The 20,353-nt window shown below is 52.2% G+C and overlaps 1 protein-coding gene across 1 annotated transcript in view; it reads right to left on the reverse strand.

Moving 5' to 3' along the window:
- Window positions 1–13,338, reverse strand: part of LINGO1 (leucine rich repeat and Ig domain containing 1) — a 70,850-nt gene extending 57,512 nt beyond the window's left edge. The window contains exon 1 of the mRNA XM_010223636.2: window positions 13,298–13,338. The gene's annotated coding sequence lies outside the window, so the exon portion shown is untranslated. The remainder of the gene's footprint in view (window positions 1–13,297) is intronic.
- Window positions 13,339–20,353: the final 7,015 nt, after the last annotated feature.

Consider the following 20,353-nt stretch of genomic DNA (forward strand, 5'->3'; position numbering starts at 1 on the left):
ATTCCATCCTTCCCGCTTTGGTAGCCCTGCTTCCCGGGTTGGTGGCCCTGCTCCCCCGGTTCAGGTCTCCGGTGGCCATCGGAGCAGATGCTGGGCACACTCCAAGCAGCGCAGGACACGGAAGCGGCCGTAAAAAGCGCAAGATTTGCAGCGTTTGCAGCATGATCTCACAGCCAACAGCGACAAGATTTATTCTCACTGAAAAACACCCAAAAGAATTTTTTTTAAAAGGCAAACAAAAAAAAATACCATAAAAATCCTGGCTCTGGGCTGGCAGCCAAAGGGCTGTGACAGAGCTGGGGGCAACGTGCGCCCAAGGTTAGTTTAATGTCCAGGGGCATCAAGGAAACCCATGTCAGTATTTTAATGGGTATTTTTATGGATATTACACTATTTTGCTAATAACCACCACAATGCACAGTATAATAACCTATGAGCAATTTGGTTTTTTAATTAAAAGTGCCTCTCTTTTTAAAGGGCGTCTCTCTCATGTCTCCCCTCATTATGCTCAAATGCAGCAGTCAAATTCAAAGGAGTTTGAGTGGCCGGTGGAAATCTCAGCGAGGTTAAATTCCTCAGTGATGCTAAATTCCTCGGAATTCCATGGAAATAGGGTGGAGACGAGAGGGGAGGGAGAGCTGCAGCAGGAACCTTTCACGAGGCTCCGAAGGACCCATGTGCGCCAAAGGGGATGCACAGGAGCCCCAATCCAGGGAAAAGGCTCAGTCAGAGGATACACCTTTCTGACAGAGAATCAATCTTCAGCCCAAAAAATGAGCCATGTGTATTGCTGATACCCGTTAGCAGTAGTGTGACAACCCGTTACCGAGTAGGAAATGCAATTTTCATGGGAAACTCAATTTTTCTTGGTGGAAGAATTAAGTCTTCAGTGGTGGCACAAGGGGACTCATAGAGAAGAGGGCAGGACGGAAAATAAAGGTGCTGTTAGTGCCACTGCCAGCATAACCCACGGATCCCGTGCGGTCCCAGCACGGGGCCCTGCCGCTGCTGAAGACGGAGCGTGTGGGGCAGGTGACACTGAGGACGCCGAGGACAGAGCTGAGCGCAGCTCCCCGCTCACACATTGCCCGGGTATCTTCTCTCACCGCTGCTCCCCCAAAGCATTTGTCTCTTTAATCCATGGCATAAACAGGGGTCTTTCCTGGAAAGAAGCCACCAGCCACTCTCAAGCCATCGGGACTCCCGGAGGAGCCTCTCCCGGATCCCAGGCGCTCTTGTCTCATCGTGTGAAACCGCCTGTTTTTTTTATGCGGCCTGGATATCATGATATAAAATATATATACATAAGAAGGCAGCTTTTCCTCGGATAGGCAGCCAGGCGAGCTGTCTTTCGTGCCGTCCTGCATTTCGATCCCGCTACGCTGCACACGCGCGCGCCTGCTGCTCAGCGACACGCAGGGACGTTTTACAATGACAGCCTGTGGTTTCCCCGGCGGGGAATGTGGTTTAATTTTTAGTACAACCTTAAAAAGGAGATCGGCAAGGCATCTCTTTCATAAATTTTGTACGTGACATTTACTTCTCTGCGTGTCATAGCTCGTGATGGACAAATCCCAAGTCCAGGGGCTTGGTTCAGAGAAGCAGCCATCTTATCCTGCCAACTCAGTCGAGATAAGAAGGTTTTTACTCAGTCTCAGCATGGCAAATCTCCAAGAGCTGAACCCTCTTCTGTCTCCAGGACCACGTGTCCTGTTTTCCGACCGCCCCTACATGTCTTAGCGGGGTCTGAGGTTTCTTTTTGCTTTCTAGAAACTCCATCTCTAGCGCTTGTTGTGCCATAACTCGGCCGAGATAAGCAGGGGATTGAGGGCTTAGGGAACCCAAAACTCATCTCCACCTGTGAATTAGGTATCAGTAATAACATGGCAACACTTCTCACCCAATCCAATCAGCTAGGGCCATAAAAGCATTTCTGGCAGGCTTAGATTCCTGCCCACCCTGGCCTCGGTATAATGGAGTTTGCTTTAAGAGTGCAATAGATCTCGGTCATTGAATCCAGCTTCCTGCTAGTCACGAGCCTGCCAAGTTTCAATTCGAATGCACATAAAAGATCTCAACAGCTGGGTGTTTAATTACAGGGACTAGAAATCAGGCTCCACAGAGTCGTATCAGGTTATTCCAGCTCCCTCTCCCTGGCTTTAGAGCATGCCAAAAACAGCCTCCCCCAGGGGAGCCTGGCATTTCCAGCTCTGGCTAAAAGTGCAAAGACCCAAGAAAGCACAAAACAAACCCAAAAGGTGAAGCGTCGGCGGCTGTGACAAAGGTGCCGCTCGTGCTTGGCAAGCAGTTCAGAGTCCCAGGCACGTGGCAGCCAAGGCCTGGCTCCAAACACGCGTGGATTAGCCAAAAATCCGCGGGGGATCCCAGCCGCTGCAGCACATTGAGCCATAGGGCATAGAGACCACAGATACGCAGCACCGTGGAGCCTGCCTGGACGCAGGGAGGCCAGAGCGTTGCAGTCAGCACCAGCAACAAAACCAGCGTCACACGAAATCAGGTTCTTTGCTAGCGGTCAAACGAAGAAGCAGAGAGCCAAAGAGAACTTCTAGTTCTTTGGCACTGATAAAGCAAATCGAAGGAGTGGAAAGCAGAAAACTCGAGGATCAACACTGCCTACTGTTCCTTTGCGCTTGTGAGTGGAGAGCATCAAAATCATATTGTGTTTTCTACAGAGACATGAACCATCCTAGCACCTCCTCCCAACTTTTCCACTGCAGCCAGTGGGAACATCCTTCTTATACCCTCAGATCGGCAGGGCTCACAGGTCAGCCAAGGCTTCTCCTACTTCCAAAGCGACGAGCAAGCACTTGCAGCCTGTTGCTGCGGTGCTGCTTGCTCAGTGATCTCCCTTTCCAGGGTAACACTTCTCAGAACACCTGCACAAGCACAAGTTTCCAGTTCATCCCAAACTGGGATGCTGAAGCACTAGCATTTGCCAAGGGAAGCAATTACACCCAACGTCGTGTCCATACCCAAACGACATCGTACCGGCTTCTGGTTTTGTCAGCCTGAATAATTACAGGAGCTGTTGATGTTATTAGGATACCTGACTGATTCCTTGGTGAAAGTGGATAGTTAACCGTGATGTAATTTGTGGCACAATTAGTTGCACCTCGAAAAAGACAGGCGGCCAATTAAAAGGTGTCAGGGCTGCAATCACAGTTCTTTTCACACACTGCCATGCTGCCCAGCTGTTGGGATGTAGGGATCTGCACATGGAAGCGAAGAGATATTTCAAATAAATTAATTTCTGGAGTGCAGGAGTGCCGTTTCTGCAAGGCTGCAGTGTGATGCTCTGTGCTGTGCATTGCTGGTGAAGGACATGGGAGTGGGGAAGGGTCTGGTACCTCTGTCTGAGTAAAAAGGGAGACCAGCCAGAGCTGGCAAAGCTCCTGGAGACGCGGCCGGGACCACAGGTGGGATTCCCTGCTTTGCTGATGGGAAAGCCCAAGGGTTAAACCTCATTTTGAGCAGGCGCACGGTGACTCCAGGCACAACGCTGGTGTCACCAGCCTTTCTGATAGGCAAAGTCACCTCACCACTTCGGCTAAACCTGTGACATCCTAAACAAACTTTTCCATCAACATTTTCTGGAAGAAGAGCAGGGGAGACTGAGGAATAACAAGCACCTTGGTTCTAGTCCTGACTTGAAAAATAAAGAGGAAACTTAATAAAATAAAGAGGTCTGATAAAAGAGCCAACATCAGAGAGTCTGAGCACCACTGACCACCAGGACCCATTAAGGGTGTTAGCAGGGTGAGCAGTGGCACCTCGGGGAGCACTTTGTCTCTAGCAGCATCTTTGCTCTGAGAACAGGCCTGAGCAAAGACTACATCAATTCTGCTGCTGCATTAACAGAGGGCTAAAGCCAGACAGGATCTCAGGGGATTCCAAATATGAATGAACGTCCGGATAGCAGACACCAGGAGTCAAGCTAGCAAAGTGCCTCCTGTCCCAGGAGGGGCCATGATCAGCGTCGGACTGGCCGTACGCTCCCTCTCCTACCTGGCATGGTGCAAAGAGCCACTCGAGAGCTCTGAAACAGGCACTTAAATGATCATCCTTCCCAAGGAAGGGCACAAGAGTGACTCAGGCCAGCTTGGCCCCATCAGAAAACCTTCATTCCCTCCATTCCTTGGTTTGTTGGGGCACTTCTCATCCAGGTGCCTTCCAGAAGCCTGTCCTGGTGGAAGAGCAAAGGGAGTTTTCTCCTAAGAGGTGTTTTCTGCTAAGAGGTGTGCCATGGATTTATTTCTCCAAGCAAAGAGCAAGCTCGGCTTGTTTTAAATACATTTCCAATTAGAAAATACCTTTGGTTCCAGCAGGTGTTAAAAAAAGATTACGGGTTGTCCCTGTGACCCGGCAGCAGCACGAAGCCACAGTCAGGCCACGCACACCATCTCCGATGCTTTGGAGCAAGCAGATTAGGAGGAAAACCATATCAGTGAAAGGACAGGCAATCTGACAGGCTGCAGCATGAGAGGGGGCTCAGAGATGCTTAGACTTGACTTTGTGGTTCCCTCTCACCCTGCTGCCCACAGTTAAACCAGGGATTGTCCTAGACACATGTCTAAAGGAGACTGGAAGTAGGAGCACCTCTTCGCCCTCCCGCAGATGTTGTATTTATCTGGAAACCAGCTTACTGTGGGCTTAAGGGAGCCCATGTCCTTATGAGTTAAGCTCAAGGAAAAGGTTTAACGTTTTGGAAAAAAAAAAAAAACAACAACAAAACAGTGCTTTTTTTTCCCCCCATGGTCTGGAAGAGCTACTGGGAGCACCAGCAGTTCAATTCTTATTGATAAAACCTCTTTCCTCTGAAAACAAGGGACCAGTTCTTACAACAGGAAAACGTGGGCAGGGTGGAACTTCGGATCACAATGTACAACTGTTTCAGTATTTTTCTGCTGAACCATAAGAAAAAAAAAAATCTGACAACATCTGCAACAGAAATCTTCAGAGATCAGTGGCCAGAGCAACTGTTTCCAGGCTCTTCCAGAAGACCCATCTCCAGGGCCACAGAGGAGAGCCCCTTTGAACCAAGCTGACGAATACATCAGCTACAATACAGCACATCTGCAAGTTGCCTTACTTCATTCTCCATTATTTTGCATCCCAGAGCAAGCATCCTCTCGTATTGCCATCAGCGGTCCCTTCCAAACATACTTGATCTTCTGTGAAATACGGTAAGTTCGATCTACATTCCCACCATAAGTAAAAATTAGGGGACCACAGTGTGTTGCTACACGGACCCTTCAAGGGTCTCTGGATGGGAAGCAACAAATGGGGAGATGGCTTGTTCCTTTGGATCAAAAAGGACATGGACTTTGGAGACCAACAAAGGCAGGAAACACTGAGGAAAACCTTCCTGGTAGCTATAAATGAGCAGAAACACGCTGCTTTGGTGACCTGACAACAACTCTGTTTTGACAGAAGGCATGTGTGCAGAAGAGAGAGGACATAAAGCTATTCCAAGTTCACCATGCACAAATGGGGAACAGTAAGAGCAACATCCCCATAATGTCCAAGCAAAAACAGTGCAAAATAAATGGGACCAAGCAAGTGTAAAAAGCCCCTCAGGTGTAGGAAACAGAGCAGATTTGTACTTGGTGTTGACAGCAAAGAGGAGAACAGCGAATTCGAGGAGACACCTGAAAGACATATGAAATACAGCTGCAAACCAGTGGGACCTGTACCAGTGACATGTCTATCTACAGAAGCTTGCTCGTATTTCACTGCCAACTGCCACAGACTGATCGGCTGCCGCAGGACAAGTAACACTGAACACATTTGAAGAACCCACATCTCTCAGACACGAGTCCAAGTAAACAGGGGCCTGGGTGGAGAGGCAAACTCCTCGCTGCAGGATGAGGTGGTAGGGTGGGAGACAAGCTCAACTTCTGGCATGAGAGGACAGCCAGCACGTTCCACAGGCCCATTTTGCTTTTGCCCACAAGTAGATGGCCTCTCTGGGCTCCTGAACGTGCTCTGGGGTAGCCTGTGCCAACTGCCAGTCCTCCAAAAATGTCAGCATTTGGGAAGACCTGACCAAGGGCCATCACAGAGCCCTCCTTGATGGCTGATCACTAGCACAGATGGGCACAGACTCCCCATATTCCTACACAACATGCAGCTGTATCTGCTGAACTCACTGGGTACAAAGGGTACAAAGAATTTCAAACGACAGGAAAAGATGGCATCTTCAACCAAATCCATACGGAAATGAAGAGGAATAATTGGCATTAAGTAAGCAGGATTTTTGAATGGATGATCTGGATCCCAAAGAGAAGTACGGCCCTCCATGCAACACCAGAAATGACCACTAAAACACAGAGCTCCCGTCCCTAAAGTTTTGTACTAGGCACTGGTGTAGATCCATTAGGTAAATGGAGCAGCAGAGGAGCGACATCAGCCCTGGAGCTGGTTGTGCAAGGATAATACCCGGCACAACACAGGTACGTACGTATGTTGCAGACTGCATTGCTGATGTGAGTATTTCTTCTGAGAAGCAGCACATAATTAACCAAGAGAACAGGACATTATCAGTCTAGCCTGGCAGCTTCAAGCTCCACCATCAGCAGACACTGGGTTTCTCAAAGTCCAGGAGTAATTTCTTAAAATCCATTTTCATCATTAGTCTGCTACTCACCCCACAACTGTTACTTCTGCTAGAGACTTCTGCCTGATAGTTCTGCCTGGACATCCACGTTTGGAATAACATGGGCTGCAAGACAGAACCGAGTCCAAAACGTGCTCACCGAGGGGCTGCCCCATGCCAGGGGTGGGAGCAGGGCTGGCAGTGCTGGTGGGCTCACAAGGATCCAGCTGTGCTCACCCTGGGCCCAGGGGGATGAGTGGTGGTGGCAGAGCCTTGTGGTCAGCAATGGCTTTGGTGCTGCCTTCTGCAGGGAGGAAAGCTTTGCCTCCATATTTATAGCGCATCCAGGTTTCTGAATGTCCTTCCAGCCTAAAAGGTCCCAGGCAGTTTGCAGGTTCAGGTCACGGGATCAGACCCGTGCAGGAGCCAGGCCATCCTTAGCAGCCTCAGCCTTCAGCTTTCGGACACCAGCAACTTCTCGCTGGATTCTCCTTGTTGAAAATCAATTGCTGAGCCACAAAAGTCCTCGTGGGACATTTTGAGGAGAAAAACTGCATCTCAAGAGATTAGCCTCCAGGCCCAGCCCTCGCACCAGCTCTGCTGAATGTGCCCTGTGCAGCAGAAGTGGTTATGCTGTGGAGCAGGTCTGCATCCGGCCATGGTGATAAATTAGCCAGAGATTCGGGCATTTCATGCAGCTGCCTCATCCTCTGCCAGCATGACAATGTGATTAATTCTCAGTGCAGATGAAGCTCATTTATCACAGCCACGTGACGGCCGTGCAGCCCGCAGGGGCACGCGGTGTGCGCTGGGGAGGAGGGCACGCGTGAGGGAGAGAAGGCAAAAAAGCAGGAGGCACCTCGAAAGAAAGGAGCCGGGCTCAGGGCATCTCCCGGGAAGAACGTTTGCCACATTACGTTGCAATTAACCACACTAAGGGAGAAGAGCCCAGTGCGGGAAGGGAGTTTTTATCCCTGCTGACACACATGGCAGAATCTGGGGAGGGATGTGCAATGGGGGAAGTGTAAGAGGATTGGGGGAAGGAAGCTGTGAGCCGATTACTGCACTTCAGCAGACTCAATTTTACCATCGTGGCTACTTCCTCCTCTTACTCCTCTTCCTCTCTTCATCACCCCCCTTTCAACCTGTTTTCCACCATCTTTGCCTGAGACAGCTCTGTCTCATGCTATACATCCCCCCCTTTCAAATCCAGCCATGGTCTTTCCTCGCTGCTCCAAAACCTGCTCTCCCAGCTCCAGGCATGGAAGCTGAGCTGTTTCTCAGTGTTTGCTGCACCCCAAGGAGCTCAGGACCTCAGGCTCCTTCGCTTCCATTTATTTAGCAGCTTGCAGAGAAGAAAAGCACAGATCCTTCCTCTTACTGCACATCCTGCCTTGCTGAAGTAAATGAAGTTGAGGCTTGAATTAGTGTGAAAGTCCCCAGCGTAGGAAAGGTCTGAACTGAATGCCAGATCAAAGCTCTACAAGCACAAAAAGAACTTACTCCTATACCAGTCTATGTCTCCTGGAGGAATTGCCCGGGAAACAGATCTTTACGTTAGCTTCCTGGCGTAATTCAGTCCTGCCATGGAAAAATCATTCAGGCTGAGCATCCACCCAATGAATGGAGTTTCTACACTTACTGGAGAGCACCTGACTCAGCAAGGCTGCTTGTGCTGCATGGAGGAGCTCTCCCAAAGGCTGAAGCAATCAAATGTACTGATTGTGAGCAGGAAGCAAACTCTTCCCTAGCTCCAGGGTTTCTGGCTCCACCTTTTGTTCAGAGAACTGAAATACAACCCCATCCTGTGCAGAGCTTGGCAGCATCAGGATCTGCTAGTTCTGCTCTTGTTTCACCACTTGCTACCCACATGCCTTGGCAGACATCAAAGATGGCAACTCCACTACATCCTTGCTGGATCCTAGCTGGAAGCCTGGAGCGACTTTCTCCATCTTTACCTCGTACAGTGGAACAAGCTGTGGGTGTTTCTGAGGCAGGCGCTGGTGCTAACGTAAGCTGGATGGAGGGTTCTGCCCTGTTGATGCTGTGTGGCATGACAGAGCTTGGCACGAAATCTTTAAGGCGTCCGTTTAAGCAAGAAGCACCCAAAGATGTTTCTTGTATGTCTTCACAAGGTGCAGTTGGCTGTACAGGTCTAATAGTCATCCTCACACACTGACATTAGTGGGAGTAAAATCCTTCATATGCCCAGATGGCCAGCAGAAGATCAGGAAGAACATGCTAAGTTGTGGTGTATCTGTGGTTGATCAAGAGCCTGCAATGTCCAAGTCTCTAGCGTGGTGGGAATTTGGGAAAGGCTCTTTGTTAGCCAACAGCCAGAAATGCTCACAGAGGAGAGAAGGCTGGCACGAGATATAACAACACAGCTGTTTTATTGCACAACTTTGCTGCAAGCCATCCCATCATGGGCTATCTGCATGGTATTTGTCACCACAGCTTCCCTTCATGGCCCAGAGCACTGTTCCTAACACATCCTGCTCATCTCTGAAGCCAGCAAGCTCCTCTTCTGGGTTCTCACTGCACCTAGCACTCTACATCCTCTGCCTTGGGTGGCCTCAAGCCACCCCCATCCAGACCTCCTTCATTAAATACACACCTTCTACCCACCAAATCCTCCAGCAAGGAAAGACAGGATTTCAGTGCTCCCCTCTCAAGGACCAGCTCTCTAATCCTGCACCTGAGCACTCTGAGCTGCTGCTGTAGAATGAGAATTGAGGGTCTGCCTGGGCACACCACCTACAACTCCCAAGGTGGCTTTAACTTTAATCAGGAGTTTTGCTCCCTACCACAAGCACTAAGGCACTGCCAAGTTGGGCTTTGCTTTTTCTCAAAATTCCCATTGCGCCGTGGCCTCCTACACCAGTGAGTCCCCCCGGTTGGTGTCCAGCGCTCTTCTCCGCAGCCCTCTCAAGTCCCCTTGCTGCTTTCATTAGCAGACATTCCGAGTGTCACCAGGCCTTAGACACAAGCTGCTGGCTTCAGGCTGCACGTGTCCTCAGTGATAATCACTGTCTCAAACCATCGTGTGTGCACAGAGGACGTGATAGATGAGGCAGTTTAGAGCAGGGACACAACCAAGGAGGAAATGCGTTGCAGGGTAACCGTGGTCAAGCCCCTCTCCCTCCCAGGGGTTGTCCCATTGCAGATCAGGGCACACAGCCTCTCGCTGAGCCTCCCTCCCAAAGAAGAGCTTCACACAAAGCGTTTTTCCATGAGCTCAGCTTTCTCCTGTCATCAGCTTCTCTTCACTTGCCAATTGCGCCTTAGTAGCTTGCTGCTCTGGTGTCACTATATACATATTTATTTCTCTTGAACACGTGCTAATAACATCCCCTGGGGACTGTGCGGGCTCCTTTGCCTCCTCACGCCAGCCGCAGAGCGAATGAACCTGCCAGAGCTGTTCCTGACGGCAGCTTCTCAGCTGAAGGACGTGTCCACCTGCCTGGTCTTTGGTTCCTAAAGACGTCTTTGGACCCCCATGCCAGTGTCTCCTGTTTGCAGAGGGTAGAGGATATTTCAATGGAACAAACGCCACAAAGAGGCTGCCCTACAAACTTTCTCCTGAGCACCTCTGATACACAGACCTTTGCCACCTGCACCTCTCTGACTGTTGCTTGTCCCTTAGGCAGTAGGATTTACAAGCATTCCCACTACAGCTTATGTCATTAATGCCAGATAGGGAAGAGAAAAGGCAGGTGACTCTCAAGAGGTCACTGCTGCATCTCAACACTCTCACAGCAGCCCAAGGACCCACGAAACAGCACATCATTCGGATGAATTGGGAGAAGCTGAGATGACCAGGGGAAAAGTAACGAGGGATCACCAGCAAAGAGAAATAAAGGTCATTAAATACATTTGTTTCCCATTGTTTGTCCCACGTCCAGTCTCTGATACAACTGATGCCAGATGCAGCAGCCAAATCCATCACACAGCGCTGTGTTCTTGCTAGCACTGAGGCCTCACATTGGCCTTTCTTTGGCCTCATGAAAGCCACAACCCGGAATGTAGCAAAGAGACGGCAACAGCCCTACTTCAACCTCACTCTGGTTTGATTATCCAGTACAGAGATTTGCTGGGTCCCACATGCCAAGTCCCATATCAGGAACGTGCAGTTCAACTCAAGCCTTGCTGACTTGCTCATCGCCCAAGACCATTATGAGGCCCTGGCAGGATCTCCAAGAATAAAGACCACCCCATCCCCAGGGCTTGCAGACTTCAGAGCATCCCAGCAGTAACCAAACCCTTGAAATCACCATAAAGCCCTCTTTAAAATGGGACAGCAACACCTTCAAACCTTCTGCTAATGAAGTTTCCCCATCTAGTTTTGTTGCTGCTGCGATTCCGCCTCTTCGGGCTGCATCCTTCCCCTCCCACCCGTTGCTGAGGCAGATACGGAACACGTTGAGCCAAAAGGGGCCTCGCTCATGTTCGAGTAGAGCTGAGCAAACTGAGTAGGCAGGAATTGGCAGCGGGCTGCTCACGCACTCGCACCCAAAGCACCTCGCGGCAAGCCAGAGAGAAGCCAAGGCCGCCTGTTGCTCAGCAAGGCTGGATGTACTTTCTCTCCGTTTAGGAAATAACAGCAAAGCTTTCCAAGTCTTAACACCTTGTCTCTGCTCACTAATGTGGAAAGAGACTAGGGGCTGGAAGGAGGGATGGCTTCCTAGCAGTGCCCATGGCTAGCGGTGCGATGGGAGAGGGCCCAGCGACAATGCTGAAAGCCTTGAGGTGCCGGCAGCACCTCCGTGGGCTTCAATTACCAACCTGGCGGGACGTGGTAAAAGACAGGCTGCTTTTTCACTGGATAGGTTTTTGGGTTTTTTTTTTTTTTTTTTTTTGAGGAAAATGTGTCAAGGGCCCATGTGGGAAGATGATGCGCCCTGCAGCAGGCCCACTGACATCAAGCCAGCGCCGCTAATTTACCTCAGCGGAGAAGCAGGCCCTGTTGTGCCGGGTTAAATGTACATTAGGAAACCCACAGCTCCTCTGAAAGTGCAAAAACAGCAAAACAAAAGGCGGTTTCGGGTCCGCCTTGAGAAAACAGAGATGGTCTCACCATATCCGAGACCACAAAAACTGTATAAGCTGTTTCTCCCTCCCTACCACCTCAATAGCGCTCCTCCTTCATCGTTTCCCTTACCTTAGGGAAAAGTTGCACAAAAACGCTCCAAAAGCTCTGGGTCTTGCCCCATTTCCTCACTGATTTGCTCTGCAACCCCAAATGCCAACCAGAATTTACCCTTACAAAGTGGCCACTCAATATGATACATAAAATACAGTCTGAAGAGCCTGTGTTCCTTGAAACCCAGACCTACACTGCCCATCGCTTCCTTCCCATGCAACGGTAAAACGTCAACTTTTAGGGGTCATTTTATCTTGAGGACAACATTTCTTCTCAAAGCAAAAGTATTTTCAGACAAAGCACCAGCTTTAAGAATGTGGACCCTTTTTTAATCCTTTGTGAAGGATTTTTGTCTTGCTGGAAGGGATACTCTGCCAGGCCCGATACGCCCTTTGCAACAACAAACAGAAAGCCGATGGAGCGTCTCGCCGCTGGAGCGCATGCTCGGAAAGGAGCCCGTTACCAGAAAGGTTACGGATGACGACACCAACCTGCCTAGCACAGGTAAAACCAGGACTGCAACCTCTGACTTTCACGTTTCCTCCCGCTCTCACATTTCTCTCTTCGCTCTTCATCCCAACCTTGCTCCCCTGCAAGCTCCCTGGGGAGATTTTGCCCCAGCGCTGCACGTCGCTGCGCCCTCTGCTCTTTCCAAAGGTCCCTTCCACAGCCCACCGCCTAGAACGCCCTCGCTGCAATGGTGGGATCCCTGTTTTCATTTAAATCATCACGCCGATTACTCAACTGAAGTTTTTGCTTCTCATCTGTCAACATTTACCTGGGCAGGCTGGGAGATACCCACACAGCACCGAGAGGCATGGATAAATGCGCTTCACCCAGTTCTCACACGGGAGGAAGGGGAGTAATCGCACGCTCTGTTTGTGCTCAGCTGAAGCGCAGTGGGGGCTGCAGGATTGGCAGAGGCGCCTGTTCGTGTTCTGGTTCTTCCACCCACCTGGCGAGGAATATTTGGAGAGCGGAGCTGCTACACGCCGCGCTCCAGCTCCTCCAGCACAGCACAAGACAACCTAAAGGAGGTGGCTGGGTGACACTGTGATAGGGTCCAGCTAATTAAGAAGATCACCCAGTGATCACAGCAGTTCTCCCCCCTCCACGCTCCTCTTTAGCAGCCTCGCTCAAGTAGGAGGTGTCAACGTCTCCCCTGACAAACTCAACAGCAGCAACGTGGCAAGTTGGTAGCGCTGCCTCCTCCCTTGCCTGCCCCCAGCACTGCTACACACTAAACGGGACCTCTGAACAGGGGGAAGACTAAGGTTTCAGGTCCACTCCGTCCTAACGCGCAGCCGGTAGCGTCCGTCACAGCGAGAGCACCAGCTTCCACTTTGAGATGAAGCCCCATCTCCACATCAAAGGCTTCTCAGCCAGTTGTAACCCGCCTGGGGGCTTCTGCAGACCAAGGTTCAGTTAGCCCGTGGGCATTGAGATCAAATGCATGGATGTACCTTACACAGAGCAATGGAGCAGATGCTTTAGCACCAGCTGCCTGTTCAGAGAGGAGGAAACGCTGTTGCACTTACCAGAGATGAAATCTTGCAAGGACCTGCTGGCTAGGCAAGCAACCTGAAAAGGAGAGAGAGACGTGGCTCAGTGGGTTGGCTGTTGACAGCAGCAAACGTTTTGAAAGTGTAACATGGGGGCGTTGGTATTGCATCAGCCCCAAACAGGGGGATACGCGTGCGGCTGCCGCACGCGCTTGGGCCTCTCCTCCCCAGCCTCTCATCAACACAGATCCCACCGAGCAGGACGGGCAGCACCACAAGCTGGGAATTCATTAGGAGGAAACACAGGGCTGTCCCATTAGCGCTTGCCTCTTCCCGGGCCCCGACTCATATAACACTCTATGCAAATCTATGCAAAGGAGTCACAACAACATGTCTGGTAAACTATAAATATCTGTGAAAAATCTTCCCATAAATACAAGGGAAGGGGGATTTACAGCGCTTGCTTGGGAGGCTTCTCCAGGTGTTCCCTATTAAGCCATTGTGTTAGTTTGCATAAGTAATCCTCAGACAATAAAGTATCCTCTGCAATCACTTATCGGCTCTGCAAACTGGAGCGGCGTCAGGCACGGCGCATTCAAGCAGCCGGCCATAAAGATGACAGACTGGGTCATTACGTCACCCGCTCTTCAGGGGTGTTACTTTAAATCAGCCTCAACAAGCAACAGGTTGTGGTTGCTCGGTCCTGTTTCACGTGGCAATGGAGGATGAGGCAGAAGGACTCGCTGCTAAGCGAGCCGGGCTGAGACACGCTGGACTGCCTGGCTGCTATGGGCTCCTACAAGCCTGTCTGGTGCCCCATGAGCCACCCAATGCTTGGGTGCAGCCACCCAAGTCAGGAGCACGAGGAGAAATGTCCCAGCCCTCTCCACCATTCTCTTCAGTAAAATAGTCTCTTGGCCACCAATCTAATCCTTGTGGATAGAAGTTGTCCCCCATCTGCACCAATAACCACCCCTTGCTAAGATAACTCATCATCGCCTGCCAAGCAGCACCCGCCAGGCAGTGTCCCATCACAGGGAGGCCTGGCCTGCTGGATCCTCATCTGACAAACCAGAAAGATTTCTTAAAATCGCATGTGATACAGAAATGGGCCAGGTTGTTCCATTAGAGAGAAGAAAAAAAAAAAAAAAAGACTCACTATTAGGCACTACATTCAGCAAATTTCATCCCCAGCAGCTTTTGCAAGGCTGCCCGGGCTAATTACCAGAAGACCATGTTGAGGTTCAGCTATGACATTTCTCTGCGTGTTCAACGTATCTTTATCATGACTTCCATGTATTTCTGTGCAGATGGGTGGGAGACAGAAAAAAATGAGTAATACGTCTTCTTGCAGCATGAAATTCTGAGCATGTCCTCCGCCGAGTGCAATTACTGTGTCTGTGACTCCTGTAATCTGGCTAATACAGTTAAGTATACTGGAGATTAAGGGATTTTGGACTGTGAAGTCCATTTCATCCGTCCAGCCCCGCGTAAAGGAGCACGAGCAGAGAAGTGGCCTCGCACAAACAGCGTACAGGAGCAGTGTCTGGCCTTGCAGATGACAGTCACACACGTCCCCTCTCTCGGGGGTCCGGTTTTGTGCAGGGAGAGACAAGCACAGAGCTGCCCAGAGGCCCGGTCCCCGTGGGACATCTCACCCCTCTCAGCAGCTTTCCTGGACCACTCGGTGCTCTAGGCACCCAACAACTCCTCTGCTGGACAGCTGAGCCCCACGACCCTGTAAACCATCCAGGGTCCCCTTCTGCCCTGGGGACCTCGGCACACGAGGAGGACGCACTGAGGAGCCCCTCGCCTCCCCTGTGCCGAGTGCTGCGTTAACACTCCCGGCCACGTCACGCGCCCAGCCAGCTCCATGTTTACTGCTCATGCTCTCCAAGGCGAGAGGAGCTGGCAGGGGAGCCGGCAAATTGGAGTATCATCTGCATAACAAGGGAGCCAGAGAGGGTGGGGAATAGCAACTGCCAGCCCGAAGAAGGGCAGAGAGACGAGCGGCTGGGGGGAACGAAGGCAGCAGCACCCCAGGGGCCACCCAGGGAGCAGAGCCGGGTGCCCCCGCAGCCCCCAGCGCGGCACCGACCACCACGGCCTGCCCAGCGCGCCGTCCCCAAGCCCTACGCGCTGCCAGGGACCGAGCGGGCAGCTGATGCGATGACACAGTGGAAACAGTGAAGGATTTAAGCTGTCACAGCATTGCTGCGGCGAGTGCTCTCCAGGCACCGGGAGAAGAGCCTTTATCTCCAGGCTGGAGAGCTAATAACAGCACTGGAAAATTTCTGCTCGGGCTGAAGCAAGAGATACTCAGTGCCCTGCAGAGAGTAGGGCCCCAGGGCGCCGCAGGCAGCGAGCAAGCCTGGGAGCACAGTCTGGTGTATGGTGCACAGCAGCCCAGTATTCCCTCTGCTTCATCCCTCCTCCTGTGTTCCCCAACCCGGTTTGCGGGCAGCCTTGCACAGCCCGCGGTGCTTCCTGCGCCGTCCCTGCCATCCCTGCTCCTCCATCTTCTCAGCTCTGTCTGGAACACGAGTTCCCACCGCAGGTCCCTCCGCGGCCGTCCCAGCCAAGCCGCGGCCCCGTCTCTGGCGCTTATCTCTTCCGAACCCTGCCATGCACACGCACTGTCCCTGCCAGCCCTGCCTCTGTCCGAGGCGCCGCTTCCCTCGCCACGTTAGGATGCAGACGAGCAGCTAGCACCGACTCAGAAGGAATGAACCTCCTGGAGCTTCATGGCAATTTGCTGCCAATTAACTCCGCACAAATCCACTGCTTCCCGGTCTTATCTTCCTCCACCACTTCCTCTCACTCCCTCTTCCTCCCCTCTCCAGCTAATGGGCTTTGTGGATGTTTTAACATCTGCATGATCCAAGGAACTTTCCATGGGGTCTAGTAGCCCCTAAGTGACCACACTCCAGCACCCATGACCCCATCTGAAGAGCAGTATGAGGAGGTTGGATTCGAATTGCACCGATGCTGCATCTCTCCAAGCAGCCCGTGGCCACCGGTGCACCCAGAGCTGCTCTGTGCTGGAACCAGCACCCAGGGGAGCAGAGCACCCAGTGCCAACAGCTCATCTGCTCTCGTGCATTTAACATCAGGCTCCGAACATTAACTTTCACAGCGCAACATATACAGCACAAACCCATGTTGTCGGGAGATACCCCAAAGCTATTAACACATCTGGATGCAAATGATAGCTTAAACACCCCACATGGTCCTGTGCATACGTGATAGATTTACTGTCACTTCTTGTAAAATCAAAGGGATAAAATAAAATAGCTGAACAACAACATCTGAGGTGGGGAGGGGGGCCGTGGCAAGCGATGTGACTTGAGGACTCTGGCTAGAACAGGAGCTCGGGCATAAATACAGACAGGAGAGAAGCTCCACATCTTTGCTTACAGCTCCCGAGCGAGCAGCGCATCTGACCCACGAGCCCTGCAGAGCACAGGCAGGAGCTTGAATCAGCGCTCTGTGAAACCAGCCGGGGACAGAACGCGCTTCAGCCCTTCACCAGAGCCAGGTTGGGCAGAGGCCACAGGCGCAGGTCAGTGCCTGCAGACCCGGTTCGACCCACAGGGATCTTCCCAAAGCTCTCCTGATGGACAGGGCAGGGAAGCACCGAGAACACGGCAAGAAACAGCTCCTGCTCGCTGGATGTCCCCTCCATGCTCTGCCGGGAGCAGTCACCACTGTGTCCCCTCCCTTGGTCCTCTCCAAAGCAAGCCTGCAGGCCTGGAGTGCTTGTTCTGCAGAGGGGAAAGTTCAAATCTTTGCCCAAAAGTGCATATTTATATGACAAATGGAGCTCGTCTCAAAACTCTGTTTCCATCAAAAGCAGGAGATTTGTGCTGGGCCCTTTCCATGAAGCCACACAGCTCCCTGCATGGGGAAGGGCCTTCAGACAGCAGAGCATCCCTTAAAGCAGCAAACCTCTCACTGGACCTAGTGGCTAGAAGCTGAATCCAGACAAGCTCAGACTAAAAATAAGGCACAATTTTTAGGCAGACACAAGCACTAGCTATTGGAAACGCTCAACAGCAGCAGGAATTTTCTGCTTCCAGAAACCTCAAAAGGAAGAGCTGGCCTGGAGAAGAGTAGAGAAGAGCATCATTTCACTGCGCCCAAATGGCACCCAGGCAACACGGATGGGTTTACACTGGGATTCCTGAGGTCTCTATTGCCTTTGCTTTGCAGGAACAGGCTTTTCCTATTACTATCAGTCTGCTTTCTCTTTTTTAACTTGAAGATTCTTTAGTCAGTCAAATTATACCCAGACGTAGCAAAAGCAGCAGAAAATAAGGCTTTCTAAGGGGCTTGGGAAGTTATTTTCATCTTAACATATGTGTAAGAGGGGTTGACAAGTCTTCATTCTGCTGCAACGGGATAAACCGTGGGTTCCCAGCTGATACGGGGAAAGAAGAAAATACCTAAAAGCATCAGAAGAAATTACAGGAAGAAGCAGGGCGCTGCGTAGACCTCCGTGACGCGCGCCGGGGCTGACAGCTGATGGCATCCGGAGCTGAAACATCAGCGCGAGGAGGAAGAGGGTGAGGGCGCCGGGTCTCCACGGGCGCTGGGTCCGGAGCGGGGTCTGCGGGATGCCAGGATGGGAGCGGGCAGCAGCCCCAGCCTGAGAGCGGCGCCCGGCTCTGAGTGCCCAAGGAGGAAGGCAATCCAGCCCCCTCCTCCTCACCTCCTCCGCCAGGGCTAAACGTGCACGGTTTCAGGAAGCACCAAGCAGCTATTCCGGGATAACACTCAGGAAATGGGAGGCCGGCTCTCAGCGTGCCCCTTCCCTCTGCTTCCCAAGGTGAGCGCAGCCCATCGACCTCTCTCCCTGCAATTAGCCGGCTCCGCGGCGGCCGCGATCGATCGGCCGCGGAGCGGAGACGCCCGGATCAGCACCGGTACGCCGGCATTCCCGCATGCCGGAGGACCGCGGAGCCCCCCTGCCCGCAGCGCCTGCTCCGAGGGGCTGCCAACGGGAGGACGTGCTGAGCTTTGCTGCCGGTGATGGATGGCACGGCTCCGGAGGAGATAAATTCCCAGGTTTGCGGGAGATGCGGTGCTGCAGTCTGCGCTACTCCTTGCAATGCGCAGGCACAATTTTAACTGCTGCTTATTGATTTTCTTACGTTTTTCCAGACCCTGGCACTTACTTTGCCATCAAGCCCCCAGAGGGGTGATGCCACCAGGGCCAGAGGACACGGCCTCTCCTTTGGCCAGGAAACACGTGGCTTGGGCCTCCTGCGAACGCGCTGCAGGTTGCCCCAGTATCGGCTCAGCCATCCAGGGAAACGGGGACGAGGAGTTGGCAGGGAGGAGGCTGCTGTCACTGAGAGACAGGGAACTCCGAGCAAAGTGGAGCAAGGGCCTCCTTCCAAGGGAAAGAGAGCCTGGCAAGCCAGACCCTGGAAAGCCTGCAAGGCAGGAAAAGTCTATTCAGCACTTCTCGTGTGCCTTTTTTTTTTTTCCCCCTTTTTTTTTTTTTTTTTTTTTTTGCTTTGCTTTTCCTGTCTTTCCCTGGGAAAAGGCAAGGAAAAGCGGCAAAGGGAAAAAAGCCCTCGCTGACCTTTCGGGCGAAGCAACCTTGTCTGAATCGCTGGATGGTAACAGCGAGCGAAATGCCAGTGCCCTGCCTTATAAATACCAGCTTCCTCTTGGGGTGAAATGCCAGCTTTCTAATGTGCAAATGCCGCAAAGGAAATGTCATCCTCCCCAAAGTGTGAAATGCCAGTCGGCTCCAAGAGCCCGGGCTCCGGAGCGGGCACGGTGCCAGCGCTGGGACATGGCAAGGCTAATGCCTGCTGCCAGGTCCTGCTGAAGGGCTGCAGGGAGGCAAGGCAGGAGGAAAACCCGCGTGGGACCAAATCCCTCCCATCCCAGCTCCAGCACGTGCCACTCCGAGTGGCCACCGCCGCTGCTGCCCCCTTTCCGTGCGCTGCTCCCCAGCAAATGGGTGCCCGGAGTTTGCAGTGTGGCCGATGAACCGCTCTAATCAAATTTGAGGATTGCTTTGGATCATGCCAAAGCAGTTATTTACTTTTTTTTTTCCTCAGTTAAATGGAAAAACAAGCAAATACAAAACCGAGCTGTCAGTTACCACGTTCCTCCGAACCCGAAACTCCTCATTTCCAGGGAGCGTTATCGCTGCTGCTTTCAGCCGTGTTTACTCAACACGGGACATCTCAATGCCTGCTGTCCCCATGCCACCAAGCAAGCACGAAGCTTCGTGCAAAGATCCTGCTGCTCTCCCAGCGCATCCGGGACCCACGAACACTGGCTATTCCAGAACTCTGCCTTTCAGCAAGCCCATCCTCATCCTTCTCCTCGGAGGAACCCAAGAGGTGCCCAATCGCCTCTCAAGTGGCTTTTAAGCTCGCGAGCAGTTCCAAGGACACAGTAACGCCGCGTTGGGTAAGAGGTTTCACCGCCGCTCACGGGGGATGACCCGGATAATTCCCTGGCAAGATGGCAGCTGAGTTCAACGCTGACAAGTGCTCTGCAGCACGGGGCGCAAGGGATAATTTGAGCGCTCGTGCACATTGTCGAGCTCTGAATTAATGGTAATAACTCAGGGAGGAAAGGACAGGCGCGTCACGGTGGACAGCTTCGATGGGAAGCTTGGCTTAATGCATGCTGGCAGGCCGGGAAAATGCAAACAACCACTGGCGACAACAGCGATTAGGACGTGCGGGAGAAGAGCCCAGCGCCACTTAATCTGGGAAGGAGACAACCTAGGAGGGATGGAATTAAAGCACGGGAAGCCACGTGGTGGAAGGGGGCGAGCAAGGTTCTGTGTTGCACAAGCTCAGCTGGACCCTGTCTGGTTCCAATCTCCCGATGCCACCTCCGATGGCCAAATCCTCGGTTCTCCACAGGACCCACTATCCCATTCATGGCACACGTGATTCCAGAAGAGAGCAAACCACAGACTGGAAAAGCCTGGCATTCCTAACCCTGCCCTGCTGCTTTTGCAAGCATAGGGAGGCTCTTAGCATCTCGCCCTTTGGTAGGTAACACACTGGTGGGAAGGGGCACGCGTGCCGGCACATGCCGATGTGCATCCCGCCC

The sequence above is a fragment of the Tinamus guttatus genome, unplaced genomic scaffold, assembly GCF_059628265.1.
Source record: "Tinamus guttatus ecotype Peru unplaced genomic scaffold, ASM5962826v1 Tinamus_guttatus_pri_ptg000004l, whole genome shotgun sequence".
Taxonomy (NCBI): domain Eukaryota; kingdom Metazoa; phylum Chordata; class Aves; order Tinamiformes; family Tinamidae; genus Tinamus; species Tinamus guttatus.